The sequence below is a fragment of the Nelumbo nucifera genome, chromosome 6, assembly GCF_055504915.1.
Source record: "Nelumbo nucifera cultivar China Antique chromosome 6, China Antique-T2T, whole genome shotgun sequence".
NCBI classification, from domain to species: domain Eukaryota; kingdom Viridiplantae; phylum Streptophyta; class Magnoliopsida; order Proteales; family Nelumbonaceae; genus Nelumbo; species Nelumbo nucifera.
The window spans coordinates 54,368,637-54,375,878 of NC_142654.1; the positions used below are offsets into that span (position 1 = coordinate 54,368,637).

General features: G+C 29.1%; 1 pseudogene; it reads right to left on the bottom strand.

The window, feature by feature from the left end:
• Window positions 1-638: 638 nt before the first annotated feature.
• LOC148791072 (ABC transporter G family member 10 pseudogene) lies at window positions 639-6,642 on the bottom strand (annotated as a pseudogene).
• Window positions 6,643-7,242: the final 600 nt, after the last annotated feature.

The following is a 7,242-nucleotide window of genomic DNA, read 5'->3' on the forward strand; positions in this document are numbered from 1 at the left end:
AGAGGAATAAATGACCAAAACAAAGTTTTAGACAAAAATTCACTAAAAATTCCTTAGCTCTAAGGTTAAGGATAGAACTCTCTCTCTCTCTCTCTCGTATATATATAGTCCTTCCTATTTGTATCCCTCACTTTCTAAGAGGAAAAAATACACTTTCTAACAAATATTATAAAATCATAAATTAATAACAAAACAACTCAAAAATTAAGTAAAAAAATTACTTAACTAATCTAAAATCAAATAAATTGAGAAAAAGTTGGACATTCCTAAGTGGCTCTCTCAACTTCTTGTTTGAACAACCTATGAAAAGAAGTCTTGAATCAGGACTTTGTTTTAAGGGAAAATTCCCAATAGGTACCTTGTACTTTAGGCCGAGTGCCAATTTAGTATCCGTACTTTAAAGTGTTACAATCTAGTACCTGAACTTTTAATCTGGGACAATTTGGCACCCGACATTAGATTTCCGTCGGTTAAAGGATAAAAAGTCTTAAATACCCCCAATGCTATTTCGACGGATTAAAATTATTAAAATAACCCATCAAGCAATGCAAGTAGGAACCACTGTTCTTACATTTACAGAGAACCAGCTCCCTCACGCCCATGGTGTCAGGCGAATTGCCATTGGGAAAATTAATTTGTCACCGAAAAATTATTGCACCGCCGAGAATCCGAGAAGCAGTGCCATTTTCTGAGGGGAGGAGAGCACTAAAACATGCCACAAATGAATTCGACATCAACACCACCATCCAAACCACTAGACAGAAGTATAGAAACCCATTGATTTCTCTTCTCAAACCCACTAGCCAATATACGGGAACGCTGTAGAGAAGAGCAAACAGTAGAAGGAAGGGGAGGAATACCAGGGTGTTGGCTGTTACATAGGACGAGACTCTGTAAGCTCCTCTGGAAGTCTCTCTCATCAAAATTCTTCTCTCCTATAAGAAAATCGGTAGCCCTTCTGTTGTTGAAGAGAGCAAGAAAGTGAGACTGAAAGCGAAGAACCCGAGTCGCATCTGCAACCTAACCCAGGCGGTGTCATTGTTAACATTCATGAAAATGGTTCCCAGCACAACTCCGGTCACCTAGGCTTGGTTCATTTGGGCCGCAAATAGTTGCTTGGTTCTGAATATGTTGCTGCAGAATTTTTGGCTTAGAATAAGACCTCTCGAAATCGAGATTTTGGGTAGAAAAGATGCTTTTCTTCGATAAAATCAGATGCCAAAGTTATCGTCAACCGCTTTTCTTGTTGCTCGTCTTCTTCATGATGATTTTCAGCAGCTTTATCCTCAATCGACAATTGGCCTTCAAGAGCCAACGAGGTTTGTATACCTAGAGTCTCTGTAACCCAAAGACCTTGCGCTTCTCACCGCTTGAGATCCCAGGAGCTGAATCCCCGCCAATCCTCGAATCCGTCACATGATCCAACCCCAGCTCTTTCAGCAGCTCTCTCACTCTCGCTGCAGCCACACTACGCCCACCACATCCCCTCAGACGGGCGCTGTACATGAGTGTTTCTTCGACTGTTAGCAGCGGGAAGAGCGCATCGTGCTGGTTGACGTAGCCCGACACTCTCCGAAAATGTGCAACATCCATGGGCTGATCATTGACAAAAACTGACCGGAAATTCTACCCGGTGGAATCATCCCGGCAAGATTTCCATCGGAAGCAGTGCTGTTTTTGATCGAACTAAGAAGGGTTTTTCATTCATTCAACCCAGAACGAAGACAACAGGGGATTAGAGAAATAAGAAGGGTTCTTTGTAAAAGGTATTTTTGGTATTTTGAAAATTTTAACCCGCATGTGAGTTTCTAATTGACGGAAATCTAACATCAGGTATCAAATTGTCACAAATTAAAAATTTGGATACTAGATTGTCACGATTTAAAATACAGGTACTAAATTGGCACTCGGCCTAAATTACAGGATACTTATGGGGAATTTTCCATTGTTTTAAAGACTTGAAAAAATCAGAATTATGCCTGTGATTTAGACATTAAAAAAACAAATATTTTTTTCGAGATTTAAAAAGAAATTGTAGATCTGAATTGTGCTTATGATTTAGCCATTTTCTTCTACTTGAGTCTCAACGTGTCTTTGTCTTTTGCTTTTTTCCGTTTGTTTACCATGTGCAGCTCAACTCCCATAGTGTGACCATGTTTCTTTCATACTGTCAAATGATGTACCTAGGTTTCTTCTTCCTTGCAGCTTCTGTTTTTTACTTTAAAAGATGTGATTTATTGTAGTAAAAAATTGTATATTGCAGTATTGGTTCACCATTTAATTTGGAAAATATCATCATAATTTTGATTTCCTAGGTTTTCTATTCTGATATCATCATAATGGTAATAATGGTAATAGGAGGGAATGGTAAGTGGAAAGTGGAGTTGAGGTTTAAACTACCTTGTAGTCTAAGTTGTAAAAATATTTTTAAAATATTTAATTTTAAAAATATCATTAAAATTTTCGTTTCTCTTGACAGATTTGATTCATGGAAAAATTTCAGATCTAAATTTGGTCTGTACTTTAAAAAATTCCAATGTAACTATAAACTTGAACAGTGCCTATGTTTTGGACATCTCAAAAGACAAAGTACAGACTTGAATTCATGGTTTTCAAAACCGGATCGAACCGGATGGTCGGACCAGAAAAACCGGGAACCGATCATTTGATCGGTTCCGTTTTTCCCCAAAACCAGATTTTTGCCAAAAAATACTGATTTGGTCAGCAAATTACTGACCCGGGCGGTTGAACCATTCGAACTGTTCAACGGTTTTGACCGCTTTTTTTTTATTTTTTTGTCAGAGCGGGCCGACTGTTCGATTCGAACGAACAGACCATTCAACCCAAGAACCGGACCCCTAATCAGTTCGTTGTCCGGATCGGTTTTAAAATCCTTGCTTGAATCAGACCTTTATTTTAAAGACTTAAAAAAAATAACCCCAAATTAAGTCTGTATTTTAGAGATTTAAAAAAATATACATATTTGAATTGTGCTTGTGATTTAGCCATTTCAAAGGCAAAATTCCAGACCCCAATCGGGTATGTATTAAAAAGAAAAAATATCCAAGATAAATATACCTAAGTTATTTCTTTTTCTTCAAATACAGATTGGCTTAAAAAAATCAGCCCCAAATTAAATATAAAAATCTCGATACCATTGTTGATTTGGGAAATTCAATAAAAAATCTTCATAACTGAAGCTTGTGATTTTCAAACTTAAAGTCATGGTTGTATTATTTTGTCTAAGGCTGTTACTATGACTTCTTATTAGCTTTTTATAATTTGAAAAGAGCATAATTATCTTTATTAGTGCCCATTTTACTTTTTTACTTTTTTTACTTAACATCTTTACTTATGATAAACAAAACTATAAAATACCAGTGAAACCAAAGCATATTCTAAAATGTTGCACTTGTCTTATAATACCTAACTAGCGGGGACCCGTGCGATGCACGGGACTTATCAAAGAAAGTGAAATAACCAATACTTATAACTAAAGAAATAATGCAATATTGTTTAAAATAATTAAATCATTACCTTAATAATTTATTACAGAAAATTTTTAGTAGTTGAGTAATTTGGATTAATTATATTAATAATTTTAGAAAAAAATAAAAATCATTGCTAATTACTTAATAAAATAATTATTTTTCCACATTTTTTGTTAGTGTTCTATTTTATTTATTTTACTTTATTAATAATTAAATGTTTTAATTTTTGGTAAATATCACTTAAATATTTAAAATATTTAAACACCAGTAAATATATAAAATTTGGCTATAGTCATAATTAAATTAATCTATAGTTAACTTTTTTAGTCATTAACTAAATTAATCTAAGCCAAAACTTAGGGTTTAAGACTTTGGATTAGGTTTGGATTGATCCTCATCGTGACCCAACCAACCCAAGTTGCATGCACGTAACACTCATAATTGAACTAGATCAAAGTCACCAAACCAAGCGGAACCCATGCATGCATTATTTTTAGGTTTTTTAAACTATTTTTAGATAATATTGAAGCCAAAATAACTATGAGGGATGGGCCACCCACATTGTTTCGCCTGATAAACCAAAAATTAAAAATTCTGGGCTAAATAGTGTATTAGTAGTTTTTAAGATTGCTTGGCCTAGCCTAGCCCACACCTTAAGTGTAATAATATTTGTATAGGCTTATAGGATTGCCCGTGTAATTATAAAACTATGATTTTTTTTACTTCTAGTCTAGTATAAAAAATATATAACATTTCTATATATATTAATATAAAATCTGTTATATAATAATATTTACCATCTATATATATTAAAACAAGGAAGTCTAAAAATTTTCTCCCTTTTTTGAATTTTTTATTTTTTTAATTCCGTCATTTTTTAAACAACCGCACTTTCCCAATAACCTAAATAATCTCTTCTATTAAAATTTCTCCTAAACTACCCCCCACACTATCCCCCACTTTCTCCAAAGTTATCTCTAATTCCTATTTATCTTCTAAATTATCTCTAATTCCTATTTATCTCCAAAAATATCTCTAATTTAGTAGAGAGTTTCTCTTCTTAATTATCTCTAATCCCTATTTATCCTCTCCCCTGATTTTTATCTATATCTATCTAATGAAAGTTTTCATTAAAATTTTAAGAATTATTTAAATATTCTAACAAAATTATATAATAACTTTAAAATATCTATTAAAAACACAAAAAATAATTTTATATTTTTACAAAATATATCACAAAATCATGTACTAACAATTTAAATTATGTTTTTCCAGATTACCAATTTAAATGTTTTTCAAATATTTAATAATATGTAATAGCTTTAAATAAATAAAATTCAAATAACAAAAATTTTTAAATATTTATCATAACTAGATTTTAAATAGTTAAAATAATGAAATTATGTGATAAATTTAAAAAATTTCTTCAAAGTACAAAAATAATTACAACATAATATTGAAATTAAGAATAATTTAATATATTAAAAATTAATAATGAAATTATCTACTAATAGTATAAATTATGATTTTATGGATAATTAAATTCAATAAATAATTAATATTTTAAAATTTAAATATTTTACATATTATTTAAGTATTTATATAACTAAATATTTTAAATAACAAAATATTTAACATAACTAGAATTTAAATAGTTCAAATAAAGAAATTATGTAATAAATATAAAACAATTCTAAAAAGTAGAAAAATAATTATAACATAATACTATGAATAGCTAATTTCACTTATATCAAGTAATAATTCGAGAAAATAACTTTCAAAAAAATTAATATTTATTAATAATGATTTTAAACTTATAATCTGTATTTATTATATAATTATATATATACTAAAATTAATATTTATTGTATTTCAGTAATTATTTATTGTTTTTTGTGATAAATGAATTTTCAATGATTTTGTATAATTTTTTTTGTTATTTAGAAAACTTTCAATGATTATTGGAGATTAAACTACTATTATTGATATTTTTAAATTTAACCTATGGTACTTATTGTATTAATTGTATTTTTGTTATAACTTATTGATTAATATTTATTAGAGATTATACTATTTACTGACTAAGTTAATCTATTTTTAGTACTTATTTTATTTTTGTAATTATTGTATTTTTTCATTATCAATATATTTTCAATAATTGTGTATTTACGCTATAAATTTTAATAATTATTGGAGATTAAACTATTGTTATTTATCAGAGATGAGACTATTGTTATTTATCAAAAGAAAATAGTTGCTTGAGCTTGGAAATTTATAGATTTGATTGGGATAGGTTAAGTTATAAATGATTTTTTATTATTAACTTTAATTATCTTATCAATACTAATTTTTAATAGTTGCTAGATAAAACCTAGGGGTGAGCATTTGGTTTATTAGGTAAAAAATCGAATCAAATAAACCGAAATTTTAAAAACTGAACAACAAAAATAAAAATCAAAACCAAAATTTTTGGTTATTTCAGTTAAAACTGATTAATAATATATACTTTATTATATATATTATAACATATAATATATAAAATATATATTATGAAATCAAATTTCATTATATTATATATTAATATGTATAATATATTATATATCATATGTTACATACTATATGTTATATTTTACATATTATATATTAACTGTTAATTATTAGTGAAATTAATAAAAATGTTAGCTTTTGTAATTATTTTTATTTATTTAAAGTTAGTCAAAATTTCATTTAAAAGTAATAACAATTATTAAAATTTATATAAATTATTAATAAATCTAAATTTATTAAAAAATATTTGTTCATATTAAATTAGCAATAATTATTTTCTGTAAATAATCATTAAATGAAAATACAATTATTAAAATTTTAGATATTAACAATAACTTTAATATTGTTAGTTAATTAACAAAAAATATTGATTATTAATTTAATATTAATTAATAGTAAATAAAATTATTAAATCTTTCATATTTTCCTGTGCATCGCATAGGTCCCTACTAGTTATTTTTATTATTTCTAAATGAAATTTTGACTATCTTTAAATAATTAAAAAGGTTAATATTTTTATTAATTTCACTAATAATTAACAATTATATAGGAATGGCAATGGGTGGGTTTAGGGCGGGGCACCCCCTCCCTGTCCTTACCTCATAGTTAAGACACTTTACCCCATTCCCGCCCCATCTCCAGTGTCAGGCGAGTGCAAGGCAAGGCAACCACTCCTAAATGTCGAGCGAGTTCAGCAGCAAGGCACCCCACTCCTCATCAAGGATGGGGAATCCTCGAATTTTCCCGCCCCATCCCCAATATTGGGCGGGTTCAAGTAGAGGTGTAAATCAGGTCATACTAGGCTGAGCCTTGGGCCATGGCAAGCCACAGACCGAGCCAAGCTATGAGAGGTCCGTTTAAAAAAAAAAATTGAAAAAGATGTTTAAAATTTTATTTCATATGATTTTTGATGTATACAATTGTTTATATATACAATTGGACCTATTCATGGGCCAGGTAGCCCAACGGCCCGGCCTGGCCTGACCCGTTATTTATCAGGCTTGGACAAAATTTTAGGTTCGTGGGCTCAAACTCAGGCTTTCTCAAAATAAGCACAACATGATACTATTAAATATATAAAAAAGTACTTATATTATATATATATATATGCTTCTTAAATTATTAAAAATATTAGTTTACTATTAGGAAATATAAATTAGTTTATTAATTTATTAAATTATTACTAAATTAATATAATATTAGT